General features: G+C 39.5%; 1 long non-coding RNA gene across 3 annotated transcripts in view; it reads right to left on the bottom strand.

Annotated features, from left to right (window-relative positions):
- The window catches only part of LOC139356782 (uncharacterized), a 92636-nt gene extending 86622 nt beyond the window's left edge, over positions 1–6014 (bottom strand). For all 3 annotated transcript variants that reach the window (XR_011609209.1, XR_011609210.1, XR_011609211.1), the window contains exon 1: positions 5876–6014. This is a non-coding gene — a long non-coding RNA (uncharacterized lncRNA). The remainder of the gene's footprint in view (positions 1–5875) is intronic.
- Between the last annotated feature and the right edge of the window lie 10223 nt (positions 6015–16237).

Below are 16237 nucleotides of genomic sequence, written 5' to 3'. Positions count from 1 at the left end.
TGCAGACATTAACAAGTGTCTTCTAACCTGCTTCATTCCTGGCATGTGGGAACAGAACCTTGAAGATCTGGATTCAAGTTAAGCCTCTTGAATGTTAAATATGTAAGCATGTAAAAATCTGGAATCCTTTATAGATTATTACATTTTAAAGCTGATCATTTACACAGAGCATTAAATTAAACAGGCACACTCTTTATATATAAACAAACAAACTCTCTAGTGATTTATTTTCTCACCATGTAATTTCAATTTCTGATGGATTTTGGTGCACATATTGCATCGTTTATACAAAAATTTCACTTAAAGGTGGCCATAAATTTTAAGCTGCAGGTGAACTATCAGGAGAATAGGTGGAAGTCATTTACAAAATTGGAATGAGCCCAAGACATGATGGAAAAACCCAAGCTTCTATAGATGCTTTCCAGAATTTTTAGGGTTCAGGATGATCATGTTTAATTCCCAAAGCTGCAATTCCTAGCAGCATAGAAACTCTCAAATATGCAGAAGGAAATGATTCAGAACTGAAAGAGGATACGTCATCCGATGAATGGGCAGAATTAAGCCTAATGTCAGTAGGTGGCATGCATGCCTTCAATTATTTGACATACGCTTACTGAGCACCTGCTCAGTAAATCATAGGGCCCAAAGATAATTTCCTGGAGGAATGTGTGACTCAAGGCTACTTGGTCTGCCTGTGTCCTTCCTCTTTAGCTCATAAGCACTCTACATGTGCAAAGTCAAGTTTCAGTGAACGTCAAGGGGAACAGTGAGAAAAGAAGTGAGAAAGGTGCAACAGCATGAGAGTGTGTGTGTGTGTGTGTGTGTGTGTGTGTGTAATGGAGAGAGAGGTGCCAGCAAAATTTAGCTTTCCCTTCTTTCCAGGTCTCTTTGCTTTAGGAGCTGGGGAAGTGTTGCAGTCCTTTTCCCTTTTTAGCTCTTCTTCAGTCCCCACCCCCTCAAATAACCTCTGGAGCTTGGAATGATTTATCTGATTAATTGTTCTCAGGATAACCATGTGGGCATAAGAGGAAAGCAGGTTTCTGATGCTACTGTGGCCTCCTAGCAACGGACACAATCAATGCTCATTGGTTTGGGATGTTAGGCTGCAACCGTCTTTAGGGAGCTGTATATTTTCCATATGTGTTGAGAAGTATAGCAAAGTCTAAGAGAATTAATTGAGAGAATTTGGTTATCCTACTTTCTGGCTTGCTAAGGGTTAACTTTCTAAATTCCAAAATCCTTTTTGTGTCTCCTCTCATTAAAATTATAAAATAATTCATTTCATTTTTTTGTCTTAGCAAATAGAGCATTTTGACTATAACACAAGATGTTGTGGTTGATTAACATGGTTCATACTGTAAAGAACTAAAGATGTCAAAGGATGTTGACATTAAACACACCTTAGAAGTTGTTATGATTTTTCACTTGTAATTTTTTCCATAACATTAGACTATTGACTCTGAAAGACAAAAATCTGATTACTCGAAGATTTTTTTTTTTTAGATTGTGATTATTCTAGACTTACTGCACTGTTCATGAACCTTTAGTAAAGTTGATGCATAAGTGTTTTCTGGAATTCAAAAAATAAATGATTCTTGGACAAAGAAAGATTCAAAATACTTTTCCTCATTTTTCCGGTCAAAATATTTGTTTTGTTTTAGATCAGATCATTGAAAAATATCCCACAAGTTATAAAGATTAATAAAACTGGAGAAATATAGAAGTCTGATTATTGAAATGACATTGTCACATAAATTTCATTAAAGGAGCCATTAGGCTAAAGTGTTTTTATGTGTATTAAACTGTGCTATCTAAACTACCAGGGACTTTTTTTTTTAAGCAGCCTAATTAAAAGAGAAATGGGTCAAGAGGAAGCTAATTAAGTAATTTATCGAAGGCTCAAGTATAAACAAGACAACAATTCGAGATTCTTATTTTGCAGATGGTATTTTTCACTGCTTCCTTCACTTCTTGGATGCTTCATATTTCACATTATTTTAAGAACAATTCACTCCCAGAGGATCATGGATGTACAGTCAGTTTGGTCTTGCTGAGTCAACGTGTGCCTGTGTTCTCGCAAATCTCCAGGCAACGTTCACTGACAAGACAGAGGGAGCTGTGCTCAGCATTTTCTTCAAATTGCTGTCTGAAAAATGCTGTGAAAATGATGTTCACTGTTGTTTGTTTCACCCATTCTCAGTACTGAGACGTCAAAATTACTATTTCTGAGTACAGCATGTGTTCTTATTAAAGATAAGTAAAGTGTTTTTAAGACTCAGCTAGGTGTTTCATTAAATGTGATATATGCAGCAACATATAAAGTATATCATTTATTCACCTTGAGATGCTATTAGGAATGTGCATTTGTGTGATGTCTAACTGATATCATATGGTGCACTAAAACAGGGCTTTTCTATTTAAGAACCATTTCACTATGGGTTTGGGGAAAGTTACGTATCTCAGGAAGTGTTTAGCTTCCAATAGCTTTTCCTCTCTTTTTTAAGTGCAGTAATATATCTTAAAAACATGTATGTATATGTATGCATGTGTGTGTGTATATAGACAGTAAATATATATACACACTATATATATACTGAAATGTTATGCAGCACATCACACTGTGTGTGTATATATATACACACAGTAAATACACACACACACACACACACACACAGAGTAATGTGCTGTATAACATTTCAGTCAACAACAAACCACGTGTGAGACATTCGTTCCATTTTAATGGAGCTGAAAAATTCCTGTTGTCTAGTGACATCGTAGCCATCGTAATGTAGCATAATGCATTACTCACATATTCGTGGTCATGCTAGTGTAAACAAACCTACTGCGCTTCCAGCTGTATAAAAGTATAGCACATACAATTATGTACAGTACATGATACTCAATAATGATGATAAGCAACACAACTACTCTACTGGCTTATGTATTTTCTATACAGCTCTTCTTCAGTCCCCACCCCTTCAAATAACCTCTGGGGCTTGGAATGATTTATCTGATTAGCTGTTCTCACAATAACCATGTTAAACTATATGTTAAACCATTCTTTTTAACATCATTTTAGAGTTTACTCCCTCTACTCATGAAAAAAAAATTAACTGTAAGACAGCCTCAGGCAAGTCCTTCAGGAGGTGTTCCTGAAAGTACTGTAGAAAATGATAGCTTCATGTGTGTTATTACACCGAAGACCTTCCAGTGAGGCAAGCTGTAGAGGGTGGAGGTAGAAGACAGTGATATTGATGATCCTGACTTTGTATACGCCTAGACTGATGTGTATACTTGCATCTTAGTTCTTAGCAAAAAAAAAGGTTAAAAAAATTTTTAAAAATAATTTTAAAAAGACATTTTAAAAATATAAAGAAGTGGCCGGGTGCTGTGGCTCATGCCTGTAATTCCAGCACTTTGGGAGGCCAAGGCAGGTGGATCACTTGAGTCCAAGAGTTTGAGACCAGTATAGGCAATACGGTGAAGCCTCATCTCTACAAAAAATACAAAAATTAGCCAGGCGTGGTGGTGCGCATCAGTAGTCCCAGCTACTGAGGAGGATGAGGCAGGAGGATTGCTGAGCCCTGGAGGTCGAGGCTGCAGTGAGCTGAGATCACACCACAACATTCCAGCCTGGGCAACAGAGACACACCCTGTCTCAAAAATAAATAAATATATAATAAAAAATAATAAATAAATACTGGACATGGGAATGCGAGAGACATCTGGTTGACCTTAGACATGAGAAGCTGAGAGCCAGCTTGTTGACCTTAGACATGGGATATTTTATATATTTTTATATATGTACATGTACATATATGTGTATATATGTACATACACATATATACGAAGAAGCTTATGGAACAAGGCTAAAAGAAAGCAAATATTTTTGTCAACTCTACAGTAGGTTTGTGCTTTAAGGTAAGTGGTATTACAAAAGATTCGTAATGTTAAAAAATGCAAAAGTTAAATTAAAAATGCTACAGTAAGCTAAGGTTAATTTATTATTGAAGCAAGAAAAAATATTTTTTACGAATTCGGTGTAGGCTAAGTGCTCAGTCTTTAGAAAGTCTGCAGTAGTGTACAATAATACCCTAGACCTTCCTATTCACTCACTACTCACTCACAGTGGAGCTTGCAGGACTGGAAGATGCTCTGGGTGAGTCAGTGAGTGGTGAGTGAACATGAAGGCCTAGGGCATTGCTGTACTTTCAATATTTATACCATTTAAATCTTTATACCATTACTTTAAACCTTTTATACCATACTTTTACTGTACCTTTTCTATGTTTAAATATGTTTAGATACATGAATACCCAGCACTGTGTTACAACTGCCTACAGTATTCAGTACAGTAGCATGCTGTATAGGTTTGTAGCCTAGGAGCCATAGACTTTACCGTGTAGTTCAGGTGTATAGTAGGTAGGCTACACCATCTCGGTTTGTGCAAGTACTCTCTATGATGTTTGCACAATGACAAAATCACCTAGTGATGCATTCCCCAGAACGTATTCTTGTTATTAAGCAACACATACTATTGTGTGTGTATATAAATATATACACTCACACAGATATAGAAGAAGTAAATAGAATAAAATAAGATAGATATTATAAATACTTGGAGGTCATGCCACATGAGACTTCTTCCAATAAATGAGAAGTGAAATTGCCTCTGGCAGTTAAATTTTAAATCAACACATTACTAAGATATGCAGTCAGTCCCCTTAAAGAAAAAGTATGGCTCCCAGGCCGTGGTGTACGGGTCATGAAAAGACAGGATGCGTAATTGACCAAGGGCTCTAGCTTCCGTGCTCTGAAATCATTCACCATGTTGTATTGAGGCCAGGCTTCCCGTGGGCTGCTCCCAGCCATAACTGAGTGCAACCGGAACACTAAGGCATTTCTGCAAGACAGGGCATTTCTACAGCCCACTTTGCCACAAGTGACCCTTCTTGCCCCACATCCTGCCCCCAGTGCCTTGATGAACCTTCCTCCAACTGTAAATGTCTAAGATGCTTCCTCCTGCCCTTCCCCTTTCTCCTTCGTTCAGGGTCAGGCTTGCATCATAGATCAAGGGCTATCCAAGCTTTCCTCAGCTCCTTCCTTTAATAAAATCCATGCATGTTTAATCCCATCTTGACACGTACTTCCTGGACTAACACACAGACCAAACTATAATTGTATGATTGATTAATACACTAATGTAGCTTAAAAATAAAACATGTTGCTCTCAGAAAGAGATTGGTCAGCTCTAGGAGTTGTGAAAAAGGATGACACACAAAGCTGAACCTGCTCAGCTCATGCCTCTCTGACAGAGGAGGTGACAGCAACGTACCAGCCCAAACACTATTCTTGTTTTTGCAATGGATATATCTGGTGCCATAAAATATTTAGTTCATCTAGTAACACACTTTGTTCTGAGTTCATGCTTTCCAGATGATGTTGAGTTGACTTTTTGACTTCCTCCTCGGCCTATCTCCAGGGAGCAATGTATTAGTTACATGGACGTAGCCCATGAGGGATTTCTTGGAAGTTTGGAGAACTGCATTCTAGAGACTCAAAACTGTAACTGCTGAGTGGAGCATCTATGGGCAAGAGCAGAATCACTGAATACTTGAGGAGGGCTGCAGGATGGCCTGGTTTCTGTGAGAGTGATCTGGTAGGTTCTGCCGAGGAAAACTGGATGGTGTCTGGCAGGTATTCAGCAAGTAATAAATGCTAGCAAGCACTTTTGTTATTGGATTATGGAAGGAATTGTCATCTAAAAGGAGAAACATTAAGTTTTCTTTAAAATATTATTATGTTAGTTTCCTAAGGCTGCCATACCAAAGTACCACAAACTAGATAACTTAAAGCAAAAGAAATCTATTCTCACTGTTTTGGGGGCTAGAAGTCTGAAAAGAAGACGTCAGCAAGGCTGGTGCCTTTCGGAGGCTCTGGGGGAGAATCGGTTCCATGTCTGTGTCCTGGCTTCTGGTGAACAAAGGCAGTGCTTGGTGTTCCTTGGCTTGTAGATGCACCACTCCAGTCTCTGCCTCCAGCTTCATGTGGCCTTCTGTTTGTGTATCTCTGTTTCTTCACATGGCTGTCTTCTCATAGAAACACTAGTCATATGGAATTAGGAGTCTACCTCACTCCACTATGACCTCATCTTAGCTTATTACATCTGCAAGGACCCTATTCCCATGTAAGGTCACATTCTGAGGTATTATGGGTTTGGATTTCAACATATTTTTGGCAGGACACACAATTCAACTCATATTGGACTTTATGACTCTATGAAATTACTCAAGAGAATAGCTTCATAATGCATAAGACATAAAAATTGGGTAATTCAAGACATTACAAACTTTATAGTTAATGTTTGTTCAAATTAACTTAAAGGAGGGGGTGGGTGTAAAAAAGAGGAGGAGGAGGGGCAACTTGTAGAAATGGAACCCAGAGAAGGAAGGGGCCCAAGAGAGCTCATAACTTATTTCTATAAAATAAAGAATTTCCTTGCTGTCTATGAGCACTTGGCCGCTTTAGGTTGAGGACTGTGCTCTGAATTGTCTACTCATCTCACACCCCTGCCTAATTGTACACTCACATTTTGTCATACAGTCCATCTCCACACAGTTTCTTCTTTCATCTGGTCCCCCACAATCCCTCCAATCCTGCCTGGAGGCTAAAGCAAATGAAATATATTTACTGTTCTGTACATTTAGATAATAAAAGAACACTAAGTCTCCACATTCAAATTTCCTTGCAATGTTAGATTGCTTGCTCTAGTTTAGCCTATTAACTATGGGCAAAATACATTGAATATGTTTTCTCTATTTTGTGACATTAACTTTTGACTTTCAGCTAATCATTTAAATGTGTGCCACCAGAAAACAGAGCTTCAAAACTGTCTCCGTGTTTACATTCCTCAGGGTTGAAGCATAGCAATTTGAAAGGATGCAGTTTAAGAATTAATATAGATAGACAAAAATTACAGAGGATTATAAAGAGGCCCCATGGTTTTGGGAGCTATTCCCTGGCAATCCCTTGTGTTTGATTTAAAAAAAAAAAGAAAAAAGGAAAAAAAGGAAAAAAAGCAAGGCAGATGTTGAGTGCTCTAGGCTATTCTGCATTTATGGAATTTTCCACTAGGTAATATGCATTCAGGTCACATACACAGTGAGATTTCCTGCAGTGACAGTACAGATAAAAAGGCTGTGCAACTTGGTGATAATTGTGCTCCATTTAAGCAAACCATCAACTGGTGCATTTTTACAGCAATTGTCTCAGAAGCATGAGAGATGCTTTTGTGTGCATGCTTTAAATATGGATTCATTGGCACCCAAAGAACAATAGGATGCATTATGAAATGCATCTTAATGAGAAATAAGCATTGGTAGGTCTTCTGAGTTCATGTTTCTATACCACTTTTAAGCCACTAATTAATTAATGGTATTTCTTTGGTCAAATTTAGAGGTAAATCTCTTCTCATTTTTATTTTATTTATTTATTTATTTATTTATTTATTTATTTATTTATTTATTTATTTTGAGATTGAATTTCACTCTGTCACCCATGCTGGAGTGCAGTGGCACAATCTCGGCTCACTGCAACCTCTGCCTCCCAGGTTCAAGCAATTCTCCTGCCTCTGCCTCCCAGCCTCCCAAGTAGCTGGGATTACAGGCACGCACCACCACGCCCGGCTAATATTTTTGTATTTTTAGTAGAGACTGGGTTTCTTCATATTGGCCAGGCTGGTCTCGAACTCCTGACCTTGTGATCCGCCTGCTTCAGCCTCCCAAAGTGCTGGAATTACAGGTGTGAGCCACCGCATCCAGCCCCTCTTCCCATTTTCTAGGAGTTGCTTTCCCAGAGCCTGATAACATAATTTAAATATCCATTATTTCTACCAACTATTATTGGGTTAGTACAGAAGTTTAGCATCTCCAACCCATTGAAGGAGAAGACGAGAAGGAAAAGGAATATTAAAGCAATCCATTTTTATTTTTTAGTTCAGTTTATAATCTAGAGTCAAGATGAATGATTGTGTACTGTCCATTAATATCTGTGCTTACCACTCCTAGTTGCTAAGCATCAATGTCATCTAACCTTTTGTGGAATATCTGTTGGATTTTTAAGTCTTTCTAGAAGATAATTTCCTTTGTTTGCAGCGTTGTGCTCATAGAAGTATTGTTTTTCAACCCACTGCATATCAGCAAATCTGCCTCGGGGCTGCATGAACATATGGGAACTGGCACAAATATGCCTGAACTGATGCAACAGGAAGTCAGCCACTGCAGGGAAAGGATGGACATAACACTGAAGCTATCAAGCTTATTAAAAGTTTCTTGCAATAAACAAGATAAAAAATGTCCAACACAATTACATCCAAAGAAACTAGGGACGAGCCAGACTACTTCCTGAAAACATGCCTTTGCAAATAAAATTGATACTAAAATTTTATGTAAATTCTCAAAGCAGTTTTTTCCAATTCTGTGAAGGAAATCATTGGTAGCTTAATGGGTATGGCATTCGATCTATAAATTACCTTGGCCAGTACAGCCATTTTCACAATATTGACTCTTCCTATCCATGAGCATGGAATGTTCTTTCATTTGTTTGTGTCTTCTTCTATTTCAATAAGCAGTGGTTTGTAGTTCTCCTTGAAGAAGTCCTTTACATCCCTTGTAAGTTGGATTCCTAGGTATTTTATTCTCTTTGAAGCCATTGTGCATGGGAGTTCATTCATGATTTGGCTCTCTGTTTGTCTGTTACTGGTGTATAAGAATGCTTGTGATTTTTGCACATTGATTTTGTATCCTGATACTTTGCTGAAGTTGTTTGTCAGCTTAAGGAGATTTTGGGCTGAGACAATGGGGTTTTCTAAATATACAATCACATCATCTGCAAACAGGGACAATTTGACTTCTTCTTTTCCTAACTGAATACCTTGATTTCTTTCTCTTGCCTGATTGCCCTAGCCAGAACTTCCAACACTATGTTGAATAGGAGTGGTGAGAGAGGGCATCCCTGTCTTGTGCCAGTTTTCAAAAGGAATGCTTCCAGTTTTTGCCCATTCAGTATGATATTGGCTGTGGGTTTGTCATAAATAGCTCTAATTATTTTGAGATATGCTCCATCAATACCGAATTTATTGAGAATTTTTAGCATGAAGGGCTGTTGAATTTTGTCAAAGGCCTTTTCTGCATCTGTTGAGATAATCATGTGGTTTTTGTCTTTGGTTCTGTTTATATGCTGGATTACATTTACTGATTTGCATATGTTGAACCAGCCTTGCATCCCAGGGATGAAGCCCACTTGATCATGGTGGATAAGCTTTTTGATGTGCTGCTGGATTTGGTTTGCCAGTATTTTATTGAGGATTTTTGCATCCATGTTCATCAGGGATATTGGCCTAAATTCTCTTTTTTTGTTGTATCTCTGCCAGGCTTTGGTATCAGGATGATATTGGCCTCGTAAAATGAGTTAGGGAGGATTCCCTCTTTTTCTATTGATTGGAATAGTTTCAGAAGGAATCACACCAACTCCTCCTTGTACCTCTGGTAGAATTCGGCTGTGAATTCGTCTGGTCCTGGACGTTTTTGTTTGGTAGGCCATTAATTATTGCCTCAATTTCAGAGCCTGCTATTGGTCTATTCAGGGATTCAAATTCTTCCTGGTTTAATCTTGGGAGAGTGTAAGTATCCAGGAAATTACCCATTTATTCTAGGTTTTCTAGTTTATTTGCACAGAGGTGTTTATAGTATTCTCTGATGGTAGTTTGTATTTCTGTGGGGTCAGTGGTGATATTCCCTTTATCATGTTTTATTGCATTTATTTGATTCTTCTCTCTTTTCTTCTTTATTAGTCTTGCTAGTGGTCTATCAATTTTGTTGATCTTTTCAAAAAACGAGTGCCTGGATTCATTGATTTTTTTGGAGGGTTTTTTGTGTCTCTCCTTCAGTTCTGCTCTGATCTTAGTTATTTCTTGCCTTCTGATCGCTTTTGAATGTGTTTGCTCTTGCTTCTCTAATTCTTTTAATTGTGATGTTAGAGTGTCAATTTTAGATCTTTCCAGCTTTCTCTTGTGGGCATTTAGTGCTATAAATTTCCCTCTACACACTGCTTTAAATGTGTCCCAGAGATTCTGGTATGTTGTATCTTAGTTCTCATTGGTTTCAAAGAACATCTTTATTTCTGCCTTCATTTCGTTATGTACCCAGTAGTCATTCAGGAGAAGGTTGTTCAGTTTCCATGTAGTTGAGCAGTTTTGATTGAGTTTCTTAGTCCTGAGTTCTAGTTTGATTGCACTGTGGTCTGAGAGACAGTTTGTTATAATTTCTGTTCTTTTGCATTTGCTGAGGAGTGCTTTACTTCCAACTATGTGGTCAATTTTGGAATAGGTGCGATGTGGTGCTGAGAAGAATGTATGTTCTCTTGATTTGGGGTGGAGAGTTCTGTAAATGTCTATTAGGTCCACTTGGTGCAGAGTTGAGTTCAATTCCTGGATATCCTTGTTATCTTTCTGTCTCGTTGATCTGTCTAATGTTGACAGTGGGGTGTTGAAGTCTCCCATTATTATTGTATAGGAGTCTAAGTCTCTTTGTAAGTCTCTAAGGACTTGCTTCATGAATCTGGGTGCTCCTGTATTGGGTGCATATACATTTAGGATAGTTAGCTCTTCCTGATGAATTGATCCCTTTACCATTATGTATTGGACTTCTTTGTCTCTTTTGATCTTTGATGGTTTATAGTTTGTTTTATCAGAGACTAGGATTGCAACCCCTGCTTCTTTTTGTTTTCCATTTGCTTGGTAGATCTTCCTCCATCCCTTTATTTTGAGCCTATGTGTGTTTCCGCATGTGAGATGGGTCTCCTGAATACAGCAAACTGATGAGTCTTGACTCTATCCAATTTGCCAGTCTGTGTCTTTTAATTGGACCATTTAGTCCATTTACATTTAAGGTTAATATTGTTATGTGTGAACTTGATCCTGTCATTATAACATTAGCTGGTTATTTTGCTCGTTAATTGATGCAGTTTCTTCCTAGTATCGACGGACTTTACATTTTGGCATGTTTTTACAATGGCTGGTACCTGTTGTTCCTTTCCATGTTTAGTGCTTCCTTCAGGATCTCTTGTAGGGCAGGCCTGGTGGTGACAAAATCTCTCAGCATTTGCTTGTCTGTAAAGGATTTTATTTCTCCTTCACTTATGAAACTTAGTTTGGCTGGATATGAAATTCTGGGTTTAAAATTCTTTTCTTTAAGAATGTTGAATATTGGCCCCCACTCTCTTCTGGCTTGGAGAGTTTCTGCTGAGAGATCTGCTGTTAGTCTGTTGGGCTTCCCTTTGTGGGTAACCCGAGCCTTCTCTCTGGCTGCCCTTAACATTTTTTCCTTCATTTCAACTTTGATGAATCTCACAATTATGTGTCTTGGAGTTGCTCCTCTCATGGAGTATCTTTGTGGTGTTCTCTGTATTTCCTGAATTTGAATGTTGGCCTGCCTTACTAGGTTGGGGATGTTCTCCTGGATGATATCCCGCAGAGTGTTTTCCAACTTGGTTTCATTTTCCCCGTCACTTTCAGGCTCCCCAATCAGATGTAGATTTGGTCTTTTCACATAGTCCCATATTTCTTGGAGGCTTTGTTCATTTCTTTTTATTCTTTTTTCTCTACACTTCTCTTCTCACTTCATTTCATTCATTTGATCTTCCATCTCTGATACTCTTTCTTCCAATTGATCGAGTCAGTTACTGAAGCTTGTGCATTTGTCACGTAGTTCTTGTGTTATGGTTTTCATCTCTATCAGTTCTTTTAAGGACTTCTCTACATTGGTTATTCTAGTTAGCCATTCGTCAAATCTTTTTTCAAGATTTTTAGTTTCTTTGTGCTGGTTACAAAGTTCCTCCTTTAGCTCTGAGAAGTTTGATCAACTGAAGCCTTCTTCTCTCAGCTCATCAAAGTCATTCTTTGTCCTGTTTTGTTCCATCGCTGGCAATGAGCTGTGTTCCTTTGGAGGGGCAGATGCACTCTGATTTTTTGAATTTCCAGCTTTTCTGCACTGCTTTTTCCCCATCTTTGTGGTTTTATCTACCTTTGGTCTTTGATGATGGTGACATACTGATGGGGTTTTGGTGTGGGTATCCTTTGTGTTTGTTAGTTTTCCTTCTAACAGTCAGGACCCTCAGCTGCAGGTCTGTTGGAGTTTGCTTGAGGTCCACTCCAGACCCTGTTTGCCTGGGTATCAGCAGCAGAGGCTGCAGAAGATAGAATATGCTGAACAGCGAGTGTTGCTATCTGATTCTTGCTCTGGAAGCTTCGTCTCAGGGGTGTTCCCTGCCATGTGAGGTGTGAGGTGTCGGTCTGCACCTAGTCGGGGGTGACTCCCAATTAGGCTACTTGAGCAGGCAGTCTGTCCATTCTCAGATCTCAACCTCTGTGCTGGGAGATCCACTGCTCTCTTCAAAGCTGTCAGACAGGGACATTTACCTCTGCCGAGGTTTCTGCTGCTTTTTGTTTAGCTATGCCATGTCCCCAGAGGTGGAGTCTACAGAGGCAAGTAGGTCTCCTTGAGCTGTGGTGGGCTCCACCCAATTTGAGCTTCCCTGTGGCTTTGTTTACCTACTTAAACCTCAGCAATGGCGGCACCCCTCCCCCAGCCTCGCTGCCGCCTTGCAGTTAGATCTCAGACTGCTGTGCTAGCAATGAAGGAGGCTCCGTGGGTGTGGGACCCTCCGGGCCAGGTGTGGGATATAATCTCCTGGTGTGCCATTTGCTAAGACCCTTGGTAAAGCGCAGTATTAGGGTGGGAGTTACCCGATTTTCCAGGTGTTGTGTGTCTCAATTTCCTTTGGCTAGGAAAAGGAATTCCCTTCCCCCTTGTGCTTCCCAGGTGAGGCGATGCCTCACCCTGCTTCAGGTCTCGCTGGTTGGACTGCACCCATGGACCAGCACCAACTGTCCGACATGCCCCAGTGAGATGAACCCGGTACCTCAGTTGAAAATGCAAAAATCACCCATCTGCGTCACTCACGCTGGGAGCTGGAGACTGGAGCTGTTCCTATTCGGGCATCTTCTGCTTTATTCTTACAAGACAGGACTTCCTAGGGTATGACTGTTTAGTTTGTTTGATCTGAAATTATGGATTTCAATAATTTGGAGATGAGACCTTAGTATTTCCAAATGTATGCAAATATTGCTTTCATAATGCACTGGATGGGTCTGAGATAGGAATAGCACTGAGCAGTCACAGGAGGATGGAAAACCCCGCACAGCAACTAAAACAAGAACTAGGCAAAGAAACCATGGGCTAATGGAAAACTCAAAAGAAGGGACAACAAATGGCCAAAATCCTGGTCTGGTTGACATATCTATGACTCTTCCTGGCAAACCTGAAAAGGGGAGAAAGGGTGTGGTAATGAGAGTCCCTGAAATCTTCTCCTTTTCCAGAATGATTATTCCACCCCTTAATTAAAGAAACACCCATAAAATTAAAAACTCGAACTTAATTGTGTGTGATTTATTCTCACCAGCAAGCCTGCACTTTTCTTTCAACTGTGTACTTTCATTTTTAAAATCAAAGCTTTTTGCCTTTCACATCATTCTGACTCATTCCCAAATTCTTTTGAACCAGGACAGTGGTTGAGGCTGGGGTCTTAATGGCATGCGAAGACCCTCCGAGCCCTCTGGCAACAGGCAACAGGACTTCTTAGTTATGTTTACTGGCTTGATTAGAATCATATTGCCTTGCACAGTGATAAGCACCTAAACTGATAATAGCTTCAAGAAAACATGAAAGCACTGATTAACAAAAAAAAAAAAGATAATTAGGTGTTAAGGATCCCAAAAATACTCTGCTTTGATTTAATGTATATTGACTATAAAATATGTTTTGAGGCAAGTTTTACCTGTGTAATCAACAGTATTCCTGTTTGGTGTGACATGAAAAGACAAGCATTTTAGAAGATTTTTTTGTGTGTATCTTCATGAAACTTCTTTGGAAACAACACATGGGAAGTGAAAAAGAGAAATTTCACAGGTACCCTTTGCAATCCTTACTTAGGCCACAAACAAAGAGGATCCTGATAATTTAAACGTTTGGTTAAATTGTTTCTAATTCCTGTGGTCTGGGAACAAATCCCCAACCTAGCTTCAGTTACCTTCCTCCACCCCACTCCATTGACGAAAAGAGGGAAGAGGGAAACGGGGTAGGGGGAAGAATGTGGAAGGAGAGGGAGGTGCAGAAAATTTTGTTTAATTGGGACTGTAAAAACCAGCAGATGACTCAATATCTCCCTGAGGTTTTTACTGTAGATCACAGAAAAGAATGTGGAGAAACTATTTTCATGACTTCCACTTCCTGGTAGGATTTGCCTCAGTGGTAGGCCTACCAACAGTGGCCATGGGTCCTGGACACAGGATACATGTGCTGTCTGGCACACTGGTCTGCAGTCATTTCCTATCTTTTTTAGGATCTGATGCTATTTTAAGTGTGCCTCTTGACTGTGGGTATCACAGACACGTTTCTCTGCTGTTTCTCTGCTGTCCTATCGCAGAAACGGTCTACTTTTTGACCACACATGTTGCAGGCAGTCCATGGGGGTGAGCAGGGATGGTCCTCAAACCCTGGAAATAAGGAAAGTGAGATTGCTCTTTGAGAATTAAGCTAAGAAATAAGTCCAGCATAATTTGGAGTAAAGACAGATATTTAAAGTCACATTAAGATTGCAAGCAAACTTGAATTGTGTGTGTCCAAGCCATGCAACAAGAAATGGATTTACCCAGGCTCCCTGGCCAGCATATTCCTATTATAGTCATGGATACATCAGACTGTCAGAGTTGACATTTGCTGCATGTTATCTTCACATAACCAACTCTCCTGGTTCCCAAAGTAAATGTCTCACATAGTTTGCACTGGTCAGACTGACCTAAATGTGAGATCTCCTTGACAGTCACATTTCCCTTTAAAATCTAATACATTGGCATTCTGTGTTTCTACCTCATGGTAAGTTTTGTTAAATAAAGGTCTCATCTCTAAGTCCAAAGAAAGTTGGGTTACAAAGAGTTTCAGAGCTACTATCATCCACATCATGCTGGTGTCTCCCAAAATTTATATATTGGAACCAAACCTCCAATGGGATAGTATTGAGAGATGGGGCTTTGGGGAGATTATTAGATTATGAGGACAGAGCCCTCATGTGTGTGATTGGTGCATTTAAGAAAAGAGGCCCCAGAAAGCTAGCTAGCCCCTTCTACCATGGGAGGATGCAGCAAGAAGGCATCATCTGTGAATGAGAAAGTGGGCCCTCACCAGACACTGAATCTGCTGGCACCTTGATCTTGGACTTTCCAGCCTCCAGAACTATGAGAAATAAATGTTATTTATAAGCTACTCGGTTAATGATAATTCGTTATAGTAGCCCAAATGAACTAAGATGAGAGCTTACAAGGCTAAGATCATCCCCTTGGAAAGCAGTGGATTGGCTCACTGAGAAAAACATCTCTTCGTGAGGACCTCTCTGGATGGCCAGCCAGCCCTCTCCAGGCCCTACCCTATCTGTCACCCCACAACACACCTGCTTCACTGCCTCTCAACTAGCCTCAGGAGAGGATGACATTGCTACCATTTGTTTTTTCTGAAGAAATTCTTCAAACACTTCATTTGGCAGTTATTCCTATTCCAGTAAGACATTGTGAGGCCCAGCTTCACAGATGGATGATGGCCCCATCCTACAATGGAAGACAGGATGTGCTTGTATCTTAATTGGAGAGGAAAAAGTAATCTGTCAACCCATTGGAAAATCCATCACTGTGGGGATTTACAGGTATAAATGACCATAACACTTCTTCCTGGCAGCTTTGTGCACATGGATAATAAGTAAACCCTTGTTCCTTTATAGAATGGTTTATTTCAAAGAATTCATGAACCTCAAGATTTTCTATTTAACCCCGAGGCTTTCTTGGCTTATCCAATTCCATAGCTGTCACACCATGTTCATCTTTACAGCCAAGAAATTCAACTACGCAGTGCCCTTGTTCTCAAGACAGAATTGTGACGGGAACCTTTGTGAATTGTCTTTATTTCATTAGAATTTGTCACCCCAATTTAACTTTTTGCTTGTGACCAGAAAATGTTTTGAATTGTTAAATGCTCAAGTTAATGTCAAATTTTCAAATGTGAAGTCAACATAAGGTTCATACCACTTGGTAACTTATGTTAATATTGTCTTAGTAAGACAAATAACTTAAAAT

The sequence above is a fragment of the Macaca nemestrina genome, chromosome 10 (assembly GCF_043159975.1).
Source record: "Macaca nemestrina isolate mMacNem1 chromosome 10, mMacNem.hap1, whole genome shotgun sequence".
Lineage (NCBI taxonomy): Eukaryota > Metazoa > Chordata > Mammalia > Primates > Cercopithecidae > Macaca > Macaca nemestrina.
This window is presented reverse-complemented; position numbering and strand designations above follow the sequence as displayed.